The sequence below is a fragment of the Macaca thibetana genome, chromosome 8 (assembly GCF_024542745.1).
Source record: "Macaca thibetana thibetana isolate TM-01 chromosome 8, ASM2454274v1, whole genome shotgun sequence".
In the NCBI taxonomy this organism is placed as follows: domain Eukaryota; kingdom Metazoa; phylum Chordata; class Mammalia; order Primates; family Cercopithecidae; genus Macaca; species Macaca thibetana.
The window spans coordinates 15,156,584-15,173,555 of record NC_065585.1 but is presented as its reverse complement, the minus strand read 5'-3'; the positions used below and the strand labels follow the sequence as shown (position 1 = coordinate 15,173,555).

Below are 16,972 nucleotides of genomic sequence, written 5' to 3'. Positions count from 1 at the left end.
CCCCTCCACCTGGTCCCAACTTGTACTTGAGATCACTTGCTGCTCTTAATGCCTCCAGCCCCCAGCTGCTTGCCTGGGTTCCTCATCACGGCCATGCATTTGCCATTTTGAGCAAACCAGGTCAGATCCCCTGTGCAGGTGCTCTCAACCTCTGTGCTTCTTGTTTACAGGACACACCATCACTGTAATTGTATGGTTATTGTGTGGTTCCTTGAACACTGTGAGCTCCAGGACGGTAGCAGCCATACTGTTTTGTCACCACTGTATCCACAGTGAGAGCACTGAGCCTGGCACAAGGCATGTACTCAACAAACAGCTGCAGCTGGTCAAGGAGATGGCATTGGTCCAGGCTGAATCAGCACAGGCCTAGGTTTTAACGCTACTGTGAATTCCCAACATGGCCACAGAGCTGGAACCAGGGAATCAGATAAGCAAGACAAGGAAGTAAGATTTAACCTTCGCCCAAATTTAGCCTAAATGATCAGGTCACTACTGTGTAACCTAGTATTTGAAATACAGAGATTAAGACAGAATTATGGGGAAAAGTCAAACATAAACTAAAAGTCTGAAAGAGCTTAGGTTCTCACAGTCATTTTTCGAGGCTACAGAAGGAAAGATATTGCATAATCCTTAAAAAAAAATATGGTCCAAGTTAAGAAGAAGTGTAACTGGTTTAGCAAGCTTCCGTTCTAAAATCCTGGTGCTGGTTTCATGTTAGAACATAGGTTTAATGAGAATGCATCCCTCTCCCCAAGTCGTAATGCACAGAAGAGGGCAAAGGGGAGAATGTTACCTTGCCCAAGCTCTGGTCTTATCTCAACTCACAGACTTGCAGAAAATGTCTACAGTCCATTATACTATGGTCCAAATACTGATATTTACCGAGCTTTGTAATTTTTTTTTTTTTTGACACACTCTCGCTCTGTCCCCAGGCTGGAGTGCAGTGATGTGATCGTAGCTCACTGCAACCTCCACTCCCAGGTTCAAGCGATTCTCCTGCCTCAGTCTCCCAAATAGCTGGGATTACAGGTGCCCGCCACAATGTCCAGCTGATTTTTGTATTTTTAATAGGGATGGGGTTTCACCATGTTGGCCAGGCTGGTCTCAAACTCCTGATCTCAGGTGATCCACCCGCCTCAATCTCCCAAAGTGCTGGGATTACATGCTTGAGCCACTGAGCCTGGCCTAGTTTTTTAATTTAATAGGCTGCTCGTACTGATAAGCGCCTGCATCAGAGTTTCTGGATGAAATCAACTAATTTTAGATGTGGGAGAAACTTTAGAATTAACCTTCAATGTAACATTTTTACTTATGAAAATGCAGGGCCCAAGTGGTTAAGGAACTTGCCTAGGGGCACAGTCCCCCAGTCATGAACTCTGGACCCAGAGGAAAATCAGAGGGAATTATGTCTATACTGTCTGTATTTCTAAAGGTTAGTCTACATCATTGAGGCATCAGTAAAGTCCTGTGAAATATCTATACTAATAAGCAGTGTGCAACATTTGGTATGGTATCTGGTATGATCTTTCAGGGTAAAAGTAGGTCAATTAATTGCTGTCCTTATTTGGCCCTTATTACACACAACACACAAATCTTTTCCACCATTGCAAAATGTTAGAAGATGTATGTGCTGCGGTCGGGTGCGGTGGCTCACACCTGTAATCCCAACATTTTGAGAGACATAAGCAGACGGATCACTTGAGTTTAGGAGTTCGAGACTAGCCTGGCCAACATGGTGAAGCCCCGTCTCTACTAAAAACACAAAATTAGCTGGTCATGGTGGTGCACACTTGTAGTCCAAGCTACTTGGGAGGCTGAGGCAGCAGAATCGCTGGAACCCGGGAGGTGGAGGCTGCAGTGAGCCAAGGTCGTGCCACTGCACTCCAGCCTGGGTGACAGAACGAAACTCCATCTCAAAAAAAAAAAAAAAAAGTATACGCTGCATCATGAAGAAATAAGTGGGAATGCAGGCTTTATGAGATTTCCCAATCACCCATAATAGCGAGGAATGGTATCTTTCTCGGTCATAACACTAACCTGCTTACAGAGTTCATGTAAATACTGTTTCTTGCTGTTCCGCCTTTGTCTATGCTGTTCCTCTGCTAGGAACATCCTCCACAATGCTCCCACATTTCCCACCCAAACTCCTACTTCCACATCAAGGCTCCCACCAGAAATCTCTACAGACATCAGAAATCCATAGAGATGTTAGATAAGGATTTCAAGGTAACTTATTTCCTCATTTTACCTTATGGTAACAGCCCTATTTACCTCTTACAAGTGTTCTATGGTGTATCAAAAAGACTAACAACAGTAAGAGGTTTGCAAAGCATTGTGTATTCCATTGAGAAAAGTGCCACACACAAGGTAGCATTTTATTAATTTATTAAATCTGATTCCTTGAGACACATACAAAGTGGTTTTGATGGATGAACCAACAAACCCAAGACGAATAGCCTGGTTTACTGCATTCTTTTCTCTTTCCAAGCCACAAGCCAAAATAAACTCACCCTCGATTTATAATGTTGCAAAATGTGCTTCTGAGCACTGATGCCTGAATCCACTGTGGTTATTAAAAGGATGGTTGCATCCATCAGGATGGGATAGGTTATGCTGCAGTAACAAAGAACACCTAAATCTCAGCCCTAAGGATGACCACAACAGCCCCCCTGGGATCAAGAAGGTAAGCCCAGCAACCCCATCTTTCTCATTTTCACCTGACAATCTGGTTAGCCAACTCTGTGGCTGACATCAGTTTGAAAGATATGACCCTCTCCTCTCCTCCAACCACCTACAAAATTGTCTCGTGGAGCGCAGTGAGAATCAGAAGTGCTCATCTTTGTAAAACACCCAGGATACTGCCTGGCATATAGGTAGCAGCCAGTAAATAATAATGATGGCTACTACCACTGTCATTTCCATTATCCCCACCCCTCCTCAAATAATAATAATGATATTATAATTCTCACAGAGCAGTGATTCCTGAACTTAACTTGTCCTGAACATTAGAATCAACTGGAGAGCTTAAAAAAACTACTAATGCTTGTGTCCCACCCCTAGAGTCTATGAAGTAATTCATCTAGTGTATGACCTTAGGCTTGGGATTTTGAAAGATTGCCAGGTGATTCTAAAGTGTGGACAAGTTTGGAAACCAGCCTCAAGAGGCAGCAAGATTCATATATACACAAACATGTCTTTGTGTTTGCACACACACACACACCTGCTCCCAAGTTCCATGAATCGTGCTCCCTGTATGACAGTAGTGGTTATACCACTTAGGGTGAGCTGGGTTATGCTGTGGTAACAGAGCCCCTGAATCTCATTCCTAGTGAAAACCAATTGATCACTCCTGCAGGGTCACAATGAGCCCAGAAGCCCTGTTTTTCCCTGTTTTTCTAGTCTTTACTTGACATTTAAGCCTATTCCTCTCTTTCCCTTCCTTCCTTCCTTCCTTCCTTCCTTCCTTCCTTCCTTCCTTCCTTCCTTCCTTCCTTCCTTCCTTCCTTCCTTCCTTCCTTCCCTCCCTCCCTCCCTCCTTCCTTCCTTCCTCACAATGAGCCCAGAAGCCCTGTTTTTCCCTGTTTTTCTAGTCTTTACTTGACATTTAAGCCTATTCCTCTCTTTCCCTTCCTTCCTTCCTTCCTTCCTTCCTTCCTTCCTTCCTCACAATGAGCCCAGACGCCCTGTTTTTCCCTGTTTTTCTAGTCTTTACTTGACATTTAAGCCCTTCCTTCTCTCTCTCTCTCTCTCTCTCTCTCTCTCTCTCTCTTTCCTGTTTTGAAAGGCTCTTCCTCTGTCACCCAGGCTGGAGTGCAGTAGCATGACCATGGCTAACTGCAGCCTTGACCTCCAGGGCTCTACTGATCCTCCCACCTCAGACTCCCAAGTAGCTGGGGCTACAGACACACACCACCGTGCCTGGCTGATTTTTTTTCTTTTCTATTTTCTTATTGTGTGTAGACACAGGGTCTTGCTAGGACTGATCTCAAACTCCTGGGCTCAAGCAATCCTCCCACCATAGCCTCTCTAAATGCTGAGATTACAGGCATGAGCCACCGTGCATGGCCTAAGCCTCTGCATTTTATCCTCAGACCTTTCTCATGTTCTATTTACTTCTACTTCATACCTTCCCCCAGGTCCAGTAAAAGTTTGCCTGGCCCAGAGTAAACCAGCACCCAAAGATGACACCAATGTGGACAGACTTAGGGGAAATCTGGTTAGAGGAAGGCCATTAAAGGCTATTAGTATTTAAGGCTGTGCTTTACTCAATTCTCTGTCCCCAAGACTTAAAACATAGCACACAATGTGGTAGAAATTTGGATAGTTACATCAATTATCATCAGTAATAACCTAGAAGAAAAGCAGACACATGAACTCAAAAAGCACAGCATCTAAGCTGAAAACCTTATTTATCAACTTGTCACCAACCACCATGTGGATTTCAAATTTTTTTATTGCCAGCACGATGGCTCATGCCTGTAATTCCAGCACTTTGGGAGGCCGAGGTGGACGTATTACTTGAAGTCAGGTGTTCAAGAACAGCCTGGCCAACATGGTGAAACCCCATCTCTACTAAAAATACAAAAAATTGGCCGGCATAGTGGCACACACCTGTAATCCCAGCACTTTGGGAGGCCGAGGCGGGCAGATCACAAGGTCAGGAGATCAAGACCATCCTGGCTAACATGGTGAAACCCCATCTCTACTAAAAATACAAAAAAGTAGCCGGGGGTGGTGGCAGGCGCCTGTAGTCCCAGCTACTCAATTCTCCCAATTTCTTGGGAGACTGAGGCAGGAGAATGGTGTGAACCTGGGAGGCGGAGCTTACAGTGAGCCGAGATCACGCCACGGCACTCCAGACTGGGCAACAGAGTAAGACTCTGTCTCAAAAAAATAAATACAAAAAAATCAGACAAGCGTGGTGGCGCACACTTGTAATCCCAACTACTTGGGAGGCTGAGGTATGAGAATCACTTGAAACCAAGAGACCGAAGTTGTAGTGAGCCATGATCGCACCACTGCCCTCCAGCTTGGGCAAAGAGTGAGACTCTGTCTCTAGAAAAAAAAAATTGATTTCTCCCTGGATAAAATTGTACCTGCTGGGGTGGAATGGAAGTAGGTGAGGGTGGAGGACCTATGAAGAAATGAAAACCTTTCCACTGGGCAGTGAATTGCGGTACACACACACTGGGGGCAGAGCGGTGTGCAAACATTCTGCACCAGCACACAAGTGACTGATCAGCACATCTTCCTGATCTGTCGGATGTTACATCTCTGCAGAACCTGGAGAAAACCAGAAAACCCAGCTTGTTTGCCCTCATTTTGGCAGTTTAATTTAGGAATCACACTGGCTTTACATAAACTCTTTACCAAAAAAAAACTGTATTCTGTATTTTGAAGGCACAAGTTAACGCGGGCCCAAGGGAAGGAAGCATTGTATACAATTACATAATAGCTACTCTATTACTTTAAAACCTAATGGCAGCCTCAGGCAGAAAAGTCAAAAGGAGAGAGAAACCATTTCTGTAAAATTATGTGATGCAATCATCTCTTTGGAGACATTGTCAGTTGACAATGGTTCTGCTTTTTCTCTCAAGCTCATTCAATTTCTGTTATTTACCTGAACCTGGAAGCGGAGTTTTCCTCCCATCTACAACTGGTTTAAAAACAAAAAACAAACAAACAAAAGATCGGGGCGGTGGCTCGTGCCTGTAATCCCAGCACTTTGGGAGGCTGAGGCGGGTGGATCACAAAGTCAGGAGTTCAAGACCAGCCTGGCCAAGATGGTGAAACCCCATCTCTACCAAAAATACAAAAATTAGCCGGCTGTGGTGGCGGGCGCCTATAATCCCAGCTACTCGGGAGGCTGAGGCAGAGAATTGCTTGAACCTGGGAGGCGGAGGTTGCAGTGAGCTGAGATCGTGCCACTGCACTCCAGCCTGCGCAACAGAGACTCTGTCTCAAAAGCAAACAAACAAACAAACAAACAAACAAATGGCAGGCAGGATTCCTCTAATAAAAGCTTGAAATGAAAAGCAGTAACTACTCCCAAGGCCCTGCTTATCATAGAAGAGTCATTCAACAAATCTTTTTAGGGTCTCTATTAACGATTTATTTTCTCTACCCCCATCGCAACAATAGCAGAGGAAGTAGCGTAGGAGCCACAGCCACAGCCACACCCCGCTTGCTTCCTAGGTGTGTGTGGTGTGTGACTGCCCGCAAGCAACTCCAGCTCTCTGAAATTGTTTCCTCATCTGCAAACTGGAAATATTTATTTCTTTGACAGGGATATTATGAGAATTAACTCCGAAAAATACATGTAGAGTACCTAGCATTCAAAATGCCCTTCTCAGGAACCTCACGAGAGAAGGTGAGTTTCTGGTTCAGTGTGATGACTCACACCTGTAATCCTAGCATTTTAGGAGGCTGAGGTGGGAGGATCACTTGAACCCAGGAGTTTGAGATCAGACTGGGCAACTTAGCAAGACCTCATCTCTATTATTAATATTTTTAAAAATAAGAAAAAGGTGAGCGTCTAATAAGAGATAATACTTTTACCCATCTTTGTACGCCAATCCTACCACATCTACTCCACTCCTTCCCCATCGAGAGGCATTCTTCAGTCAAGCACACCTCACCTCCACTTCCAAGGACAGGTCCTGAATGGTCTAAGCCAATCAGTATTATCCCATTTCCCCTGCCACCACAATTAATTGAAAGATGAATGCATGTCCTGAAATGATCCAATCAGGACGAAGTTCAGAAAGTTTGTTCAGTGGCTCTAGGGAGAGATGGTAGCTCTTTTCTCTCATGACTATGAAGGAAGTCAACCTGAGAACAGAGCCCACAGACAGAAGTACAGAGCTGGAGGATCATATTCTGCCTCTCCAATTTTTGGTTATGTGAGCCACTTAACTGCTTTTATCAATTATCCCATTTGAACTGGGATTTCTGACACTTGCGATTCAAAGCATCTGATACATCCTGGTGCATGGCTGAATAAATCACTGAATGAAAGATTGCGCACTTCCAATTATTCAACTCAGACTTTAAGTTCCCTGGGAGCAGAAACCCTGGTCAATCTTGGTCACCCAAGGCCTAACAGCATTTCTGTACACAGGCCCTCCATAAGTACTTTCTTAAATAAATGAATGACATGAAACTTAACAGATCATGATCAGGCGCAGTGGCTCACACGTGTAATCCCAGCACTTTGGGAGGCCAAGGTGGGCTGATCGCCTGAGGTCAGGAGTTTGAGACCAGCCTGGCCAACATGGCAAAACCCCATCTCTACTAAAAATACAAAAATTAGTTGGACATGGTGGTGGGCACCTGTAATCCCAGTTACTCAGGAGGCTGAGGCAGGAGAATAGGAGAATCGCTTAAACCTGGGAGGCAGAGGTTGCAGTGAGCCAAGATCCAGCCACTGCATTCCAGCTGGGCAACAGAGTGAGACTTCGTCTCAAGAAAAAAAAAAAAGGCTAGGCATGGTGGTTCATGCCTGTAATCCTAGCACTTTGGGAGGTCGAGGTGGGTGGATCACAAAGTCAGGAGTTCGAGACCAGCCTGACCAACATGGTGAAACCCCATCTCTACTAAAAATACAAAAATTAGATGGGCATGGTGGCACGCGCCTGTAATCCCAGCTCTCGGGAGGCTGAGGCAGGAGAATTGCTTGAACCCAGGACGCGGAGGTTGCAGTGAGCCAAGATCACACCACTGCACTCCAGCCTGGGCAACAGAGCAAGAGGACGGAAGGAAGGGAGGGAGGGAAGGAAAGGAATGAACTAACTTACCAAATCACCTCCAATTTCTGAAGTTTTGAAAGCCCTACTCCCCAGACCTGTCTGGATCAAGGAGGGTCAAAAGGAAGCCCATACGATTTTGGAGCCATCAGACAGGCCTGGGCTCAAATCATGACTCTAAATAAGCCTCAGCTTCTTCCCCTGAAAAATGGGGACAATAATACCTATTTCCCTGAGCAGGGGGAGCCATGTTAAAGAACCAGGGGGAGGCCTCATTCAAGAAATATTTCTTTCCCTCCCGTTCAGCTAATCCTGCTTCATTCCATGGGTTCTGCTCTGGGGTTCAGAAAGGGGAGACATCATATGACAGAGTGGTGGGACACAGCCCAGATCACTCAGCAGAGCCAGCCCTGGGAGGATGAGAACAGATGAGGCACACCCTAAGCCTCCCATACCTCAACATCCATCAGTCCCTTTAGGAGCAGCATCCCAGGCAGACAGCATAGATAAAACTGGGCCATCCAGCTTCTTGGTTTTGCTGGTTGCCTCCTTACAGAGGGGTGGGACTAGTGCAACTCCCATTATCATAGATCTGTACATCCTTAGAGGCTGTCATTTAACCGTTTAGAAGTAATATGGAACTCGGCCAGACTGTTAACTACAGGAGAGCAGGGGCTTGAATCATTCACTGGTCTGTCTCTGGTACCCAGTAGACAATCAATGGAATATTTCCTGAGTACATGAGTGAAGATGAATGAGTGGATAAACAAATATTGATGAAATCAAGGTCTCAGAAAAGAACTATAGCAAAACCCTATTATTTAGTACAGTCTGCTGGCTACGTGGCAGCTAAATCAAATACCAGGCAATGTGAGGGGCTTCTGAAACTAGCAGACCTAAACTGATTTCTGGCCTTGTCAGAGCCCAGGCCTACAACCTCAGGCAAGTTTCTAAATTCTCTGAGCCAGTTTCTTTAACAAACACAATTATCAAGATTAAATACACATTTTTTAATTGTGGCCAGGTGCAGTGGCTCATGCCTGTAATCTCAGCACTTTGGGAGGCTGAGGCAGGAGAATGGCTTGAACCCAACAGTTAGAGACCAGCCTGAGCAACATGGGAAACCCCCTTCTCTAAACCTACAAAAAATTAGCCACGCATGGTGGTGCTTGCCTGTGGTCACAGCTACTCGGGGAAGCTGAGGTAGACCACCTGAGCCTGGGAAGTCAAGGCTGCAGTGAGCCGTGATTGCACTACCACACTCCAGCCTGGGCAACAGAGTGAGACCCTGCTTAAAAAAAGAAAAAAAGAAAGAAGGAAAGAAAAAGAAAAAAATTAGCTGGGTGTGATGTGTGCCTGTAGTCCCAGCTACTCAGGAGGGAGGCGGGAGGATTGTTTGAGCCCGGGAGGTTGAGGCTGCAGTGAGCTGGGATGGTACCACTGCACTCCAGCCTGGGCCACAGAGCAAGGCCTTGTCTCAAAAAAATAAAATAACATAAAATAAATAAAAATAAAAGTGCGGTGATGTCAATTAAAGTGTCTAGCCCAGCATCTACGGCATAAAGTAGGGACCCAGAAAATGTCCCTTCCCTATGAATGCCCTTTACGTTTGAAAACAGCTATCACATGTCTCCCCTGTCTCCTATTTCTTGTTAAATATTTCAGCTAATTTAATGGTATCCTTAAATGACTTTCTTTCAGAGCCCTCTTCTATCCCTCCTCTCTGCAAAGGCTCCATCTGTTAAAACCCCACTCGGGGTATTGCATAACCAGCTCACAGAATCAGCAGCACGCTCCTGTTTGCTCATTCATCTGTTAATTCATTCACTGAGTAAACACTGATTAAACACCTACTATATTGGACATCCTTGGCTCTTGCTTACCCACCATTCACAAATGGTACCCGCATTTCCCTGGGGACCTGCAGTCTTTCCCTCATTCTCAGTCTCTGTACCTGAGCAGGTGCAGGCTGCATCCAATCTCCCTCAGAGGGAGGGCATTTGATCCAAGATGGCCAATCAGAGCACCGCATTTGCCAGCCATAGCGATTGGTTCACGGCGGTGCATGTTACCCAGAAAAGACCAATCAGAGAGACAGTTGGACTCGGTTCTAAGACTTTTGTTAAACTACCGGAACAGTGGCCTTTTTTACCTCCTGCTAGAATCGCTGACAACCATTTTGTAGCACAATCCAAAAGAAAAGGGAGGCAGCGTTGAAGATGGTGAAAAACTGTGCAAGCCTTGGCAACCCTTTAAGCCTTGGATCCTCCATGCCTTATGTTTCATTCCTAGAGTCTTCAATTACATAAACCAACAAATCCCCTTTCTGCGGAAGCCAGTTCGAGGTGAGATTCTGTGTCAAGGTCGACAGAATCCTGACTAATGAAATCCGAAGTGCTGTGGTGTATGCTGCATGCTGACTATATACAGATGAAGCAAGGCGATCCATACCATCCTTCTAGGCACTCACAGGCTGATGTGGAGATAGCTACAAACAACTACAATTATTTAAAGCCAATAAGATAACTGCTTTAATTAAATGTTACACAGTGCAATATGAGCACAGCAAAGCACCTGAGTCCAGGAAGGCCTCACACAGCAATGGCGATTAAACCTATTCCCTATCTCTATTCAGGCAGTGAAGATGGAATTACTATTTGGAGGAGTCAGATAACACCCTTGATTCACATTCATCTTACAGTAAACTAAAACCATTACATCCCACATTGCACATAAGGACAACGATACTTAAAGCTCTTAACAGCTCTCTCTGAGCCTACAAAATACTGCCTCAAGAGACCAGCAAAGTGCTAAGGTCAAATAACTCTCACTTGCAAGTGTTTCATCTGAATTGTGCAGATACGTTACGCTCTTAAATACTACCCAGGTCAGTTTTTGTGATTTTGATTCCATACGCTTAAATTTTCCTTCCAGTTTTCTTGACCATTTGGATTTCTTGTCCATTTGTGTGTTGATCACATCACAACAGCATCAAAACAGCCCTTTCAAGACGAATAACCTACTTAACTGAATTTATTTCCAGATGATCAAGGGAAGGGGAAGAGAGAAAGCCTCTGGTTCTATAAAACATTTCCTGATGGGTTAGAAATGTGGTTGATTGCAGAAAACAACAATAACAACAATAAAAAGCACCTCTGGGAACATCTATTTTGAGAAGAAAGGCCCCTAAAGGTCACTCTTTTTAAGTGAACAGAAGTTGGTGTCTCTTAGACCTTTGATGATGCATACTCAACGGGAAAGTTGTAAAGATAAAATAATTCGAAAAAGGAGGACATCGCAGGACAAATTCTCCTTGCCTTTGTTGTTTCTAAACACATCAGCAATTCATGTGGTCCAGAAACACAAGCTACAGCTTTCCAGAACAAAGAATCTTACAGTTGGAAAAATGAGTACTGACTGAATACTTCCATGTGGTCTCAAAAGAGGTGCCAGGGACTAGAGTCAGGAGAGACAAAAGGTTTGAGATGCCTCCCAGATAACTCAGATTTCTATGAAGCAGCTGGGTTACCCCTGTTTCCAAAACACCTTGCAGGCTGTCATGGAATTTCCCTTCCTCTACCTGCATGCCACAGGACTTTGCACAACGAAGGTACCACCCATTTTCTTGCAAATGGGATTATCAGGCCAAGCACAGTGGCTCACACCTATAATCCCAGCACTTCGGGAGACCAAGTCAGGAGGATCACTTGAGCCCAGGAGTTCAAGACCAGCCTGGGCAAGACAGGGAGACCCCTGTCTCTACAAAATGAAAAAAATTAGCCAGGTGTGGTGACACATGCCTGTAGTCCCAGCTACTCAGAAGGCTGAGTCTGGGAGGTCGAGGTTGCAGTGAGCCATGATCGTGCCACTGCACTTCAGCCTGGGTGATCAAGCAAGAGCCTGTCTCCAAAGAAATAAAGAAAAAGAAAAAGAAAATGAGATTACCATTTATCACACATTTACTGTGCAGTTCTGTTGTCCAGGTATCAGCAGGCAATAGAGAGAACTCCAGTGTTAGGGATGTGTGAGGACACATCCTCACATCCTTACCTGTGTGACCTGTCTTACCTGTGAACAGATAACACAGGTAATGGCCTGGTGCTTGTCAAATGCTCAATAAATGTTGGTTTCCCGTGGGAGATATGTAACCACATCTAGGAGATCTGCTAAATCTCCTCTATAAACATTCAAAGAAACATAAAAGGGCATATGGCAGGATATCTTCCACCCACCCAAGACCCACAATTCCCTAAGCTTTTTCAAGAGGTATACAGAATTCCCCCAGACACTGTGTGTGTGTGTCCTTCCAGCAATCGCCTAGGCATAATCAAGTATGAGTATGTGTGTGGGTGGGTGTGTATAAACACTTATACCCTCTTCTTGTTTTCCTACATCTGGCAGCATACCACATATACTTTCTTGCAAATTGCTTTATTCTTAAACTTAAGAATATATCCTAAAAATCATTCCTTCTTAGCAGATATGACCTACTATTTTAAACAGTGGCGGGGCAATCTACTTTAAGAATACACATTCAATCACTTCCTTATTTTTTGTTTTTTGGGGTTTTGTTTGTTTGTTCATTTTTTGAGACAGAGTCTTGCTCTTGTCACCCAGGCTGGAGTGCAGTGGTGCAGTGGTGCAATCTCGGCTCACTGCAGCCTCCGCCTCCCGGGTTCAAGCTATTCTCCTGCCTCAACCTCCCGAGCAACTGGGATTACAGCTGTGGGCCACAACACCCAGCTAATTTTTGTATTTTTTGGTAGAGACAGAGTTTCTACCATGTTGATCAGGCTAGTCTCAAACTCCTGACCTCAAGTCATCTGCCTACCTCAGCCTCCCAAAGTGCTGGGATTACAGGCATGAGCCACTGCGACCGGCCTAAATCAATTCCTTATTGATATACATTAAGTTGTTTCCACAGTCTATTACTATCAATACTGCAATGAATATATATTACATGCATCTTCACACACATATATAACTATAGGAAAGATAGAATTTATATGACAAAATCCCTGAAGCAGAATTGCAGGGTCACAGGGTATGTGCACTTAAAATGGTAGACAGTGCCAAATGGCACTGGCTCATTGCCACCTGGGATCAAGCAATCCTCCCACCTCAGCCTCCCAGGTAGCTGGGACTACAGATGCCACCTGTAGAGGGTGTACCACCCTCCTTTGAATATTTTGCCCTTGATGGTGACCTGGTCTCAAATTCTTGGAACCTAAGGATTGGAAGATGTCTGAAAGGACATCTAATCTTTATGTCTTCTAATACTGCCTCTCCTTTAGTCCCTCTATGTAGACGTAAGTAGTGCCATTGATACTTCTTCACCATTATTTCATATACCCATCTCTTTATCACTTAGTGCCTACTCTTGATGATTTCCCATAGTATAATACTTGCAAACACAGACTCAAGGCTACCCGAGATAGCCTGGAGTCAAATCCCAGATCCACCACTTACCAGCTATGTGACCATGAGCTAGTGGCTTAAACTGCTATTTAGTTTCTTTGTCTATAAAATTCAGATGATCATAATAATGCTTCCTCATAATTTTGTTCTAAGGAGTAAATGAGTTAATGCAAATAAAGTACACAGAACAATGGCATTTACTATGCACTTAACAAATTTTAACTGTCATTGTCTTCCATCTCATTAATTCTCTCTTTAGCTATGCCTAATCTGTCATTTAACTCTTTTGTTGGATTTCAATTTTAATGATTATTTTTCCTTTTAATTCAGCTTCTCTTCAAGTCAACCTATTCTTTTTCCATCTTTCTTTACATTTTTTATATTATCTTTAGTTCTTTTTTTTTTTGTATTTTTTTTTTTTTTTTTAGTAGAGACGGGGTTTCACCGTGTTCGCCAGGATGGTCTCAATCTCCTGACCTCGTGATCCGCCCGTCTCGGCCTCCCAAAGTGCTGGGATTACAGGCTTGAACCACCACGCCCGGCCTTATCTTTAGTTCTTAATCATTTTATTTCTTTTTTCTTGTGAACCCAAACTAAGACATCTTAATAATTTTAAATATACCATTTTTATAGTTTCTTTAAATGACTGTATTATTTCCAACTTGGAATGGTTTCCTGAATAGTTTATAGTTTTTCATTGTGAACTCGTCCTCAGAGGTCATTCTCACTGTGGGAGTGCTGTTAGGTATGGGTTGTTAAAATATGCCTATGGAATGACTTTGTGTTTGCAGTAGAGGTTTCCATGGTACTACACCAGTTTTATGTTAATTTTTCAGGTTGAAGGCTCTCATACTTCATAAGTAATAAAAATACAGATTCCACAACCACATATGGTATAATCCCATGCGTTTAAGTTCTTGCTGGTAACTTTTTTCCAGTCAAGGCAAGCTTCCTCTCTATTTCTCCACGTATCGAAGTTTTTCTAGCCCCTTTTCATGAAAAAGTCAGACCTTCAAGGCTCCAGAGCACTCAGTTCCACCTTGAGCCCCCAGGCTCTGTAGCTTCTGTGCAAAAGCCCCAGGAGTAGTCATGGCTTCAGCTCACATGCCACCATTTAGCTTAAACGTATCCACCCTTTTTTTTTTTTTTTTTTTTTTGAGGTGGAGTCTTGCTCTGTCATCCAGGCTGGTGTGCAGTGGCGTGATCTCTGCTCACTGCAACTTTCCCCTCCCAGGTTCAGGCAATTCTCCTGCCTCAGCTTCCTGAGTAGCTGGGATTACAGGCACGTGCCACCACACCCGGCTAATTTTTGTATTTTTAGTAGAACAAGGTTTCACTGTGTTGGCCAGGCTGGTCTGGAACTCTTGACCTCAAGTGATCTGCCCGCCTCCGCCTCCCAAAGTGCTGGGATTACAGGCATGAGCCACCGCGGCCAGCCTATCCTCATTTGTGACATTTGCAGGTTTCCCTTTCTTCAGCGCTCCCCATTCTTATATTTCCATCAATTCTGTACTCACAGCGGGAAGGACTCACACAAGTCAGCTTAGTCCACCACGTTGCCAGAAGTATTCCAGGTCACTAAATTTAATATAACCACTTATTCACACTTGAGTTCTGCCCCCATTAAAATTGTATCTACTCAAGGGTTAGCTTCTAAAGCCAGCATGAAAATTGAAAGAAGCCAAAATTCCCCTTGAAAAATCCCACAATAAGGTCTCAGGTTGGAGACAAACAAACCATCTTTCATGAAGTCCAACACAGCCAGTCTTTGCTTCAGCATTGGATTTGGTTTCTTAGGGTTGAGCACCATATGTAATAACTGGCTTAGATTTAAGGGCCATGTTGTGTGATAATTAAAATCCACAAATATGAGAAATATACTTGGTGGCACAAGATGCTCACATCCTAAAAAGCCATGAGAACAAAGACCAACAGACGGAACAGCAGATCCATGTCTGCCATTCACACCCACTCCAAGAGAGACGCTCATTGGGTGGAATGATAGGATCACCCACACTATTTAAAGTGGTGTTTTTATCCTTTTGTTTTTGTTGAGCAAGTATATTTGTATATGGCTAAGGTAGAAGCATGAATCTATGATGACAGACGTCAGAATAGTGCTTATCTCTGGCGTAATACTAAGTGCAAAGGGTCATGAGGGAACTTTCTAGAAATATTGTATATGCTGATTTGGGTGATGGTTAGATGGGTGTAACATATTAAAATTTCACCAAGCTGTATGATTAAGATTAAGATTTGTGCATTTTACAGCAAGTAAGATAGTCCGATTAAAATAAAAGTTAAAAGCATGCCTAAGTAGAGATGGCTGTAAGTATTTTGCCACAGGTCCCTATCCTATGGTTAAGCCTCACCAGTGAGGGTAGTAGGGAGTCTAGGAAACCGGGGGAGAAAAGAAACAGAAAAGGGAAGTGCACTGTCACAGACAGAGGGCACCCAGGCGCCAAGAGTCAATGGTTTTCCGTGAAGGGCCTTATAGGGTTGACAGTTGACAAGACCACATTGGTTAAGAGCACTGACTTTCTTTTTTTTTTTTTTTTTTTTTTTTTGAGATGGAGTCTCGCTCTATTGCCCAGGCTGGAGTGCAGTGACGTGATCTCAGCTTACTCCAAGCTCCGCCTCCTGGGCTCACGCCATTCTCCTGCCTCAGCCTCCCGAGCAGCTGGGACTACAGGCACCCGCCACCATGCCTGACTAATTTTTCATATTTTTAATAGAGACGGGGGTTTCACTGTGTTAGCCAGGATGGTCTGGATCTCCTGACCTTGTGATCTGCCCCACTTGGTCTCCCAAAGTGCTGGGATTACAGGCGTGAGCCACCGCGCCCAGCAAGAGCACTGACTTTCAATCCAGACTGCTTGAATGTGAATACAAACTCTATCCCTTACCAACAGAGCAACCCTGGGCAAGTTACTTGTCTTCTTTGAACTGCAACTTTGTGGGAGCTGCTGTGAAGCTTAAACAAGTTAAAAAGCTCTTAGCACAGGGTCTGCATATAGTAAATATTCAAAAAGTACTAGCTATTATTGTCATTACTCATGACGGTAGGCTGGAAATGTCTCCTTACCTCCAAAATTTTGTTCTTATTTCTTTCTTTCTTTTTTTTTTTTTAAAGACAGTCTTGCTCTGTCACCCAGGCTGAAGTGCAGTGGCACAATCTCAGCTCACTGCAGCCTCCACCTCCTGAGTTCAAGCGAGCATGCCTGGCTAAATTTTATATTTTTAGTAGAGACAAGGTTTCACCATGTTGGCCAGGCTGGTCTTGAACTCCTGACCTCAAGGGATCTACCCACCTTAGCCTCCCAAAGCGTTAGGATTACAGGTGTGAGCCACTGCGCCCAGCCTATAGTTCTTATTTAAACTAATAATGTGACCTAAAAACCTCGTAGGTTCATGGAGTGAATGAATATTCATAGAATGAATGAAGGGACGTATGTGTATTCTGATTTCAACAGAGGTAGGAGGTTCTTATTTCTACGGAACTGAAATCCATCTTGTAGCCATTCCCATCCACTTTAACTTTTCCTCATAGGAAGTGTGGTTAAGAGTGCTGGCTCTGGAGCCAGATGGCCATGGTCAAATTCCAGCTCTGTTACTTACCAACTGGGTAATCTTGAATGAGTTAATCAAATTCCAGGCCTCAGTTTCTTCTCCTGTAAAAGAGTTATAGCCAGAATTAAGCAAGTTACAACAGTCCTCAGTACACAGAAAGCCCCCAGTAAATCCTAGCTATTGTTTTTTCCCCAAAGTAGAGGCACAACTCCAAATTGTTTGATTGTTTATTTGTTTTT

At 44.0% G+C, this 16,972-nt stretch overlaps 1 protein-coding gene across 10 annotated transcripts in view; it reads right to left on the bottom strand.

Moving 5' to 3' along the window:
- The window catches only part of CYRIB (CYFIP related Rac1 interactor B), a 174,259-nt gene that overhangs the window by 112,287 nt on the left and 45,000 nt on the right, over positions 1-16,972 (bottom strand). For all 10 annotated transcript variants that reach the window (XM_050801607.1, XM_050801614.1, XM_050801610.1 and 7 more), the window contains exon 2: positions 16,782-16,834. The gene's annotated coding sequence lies outside the window, so the exon portion shown is untranslated. The remainder of the gene's footprint in view (positions 1-16,781; positions 16,835-16,972) is intronic.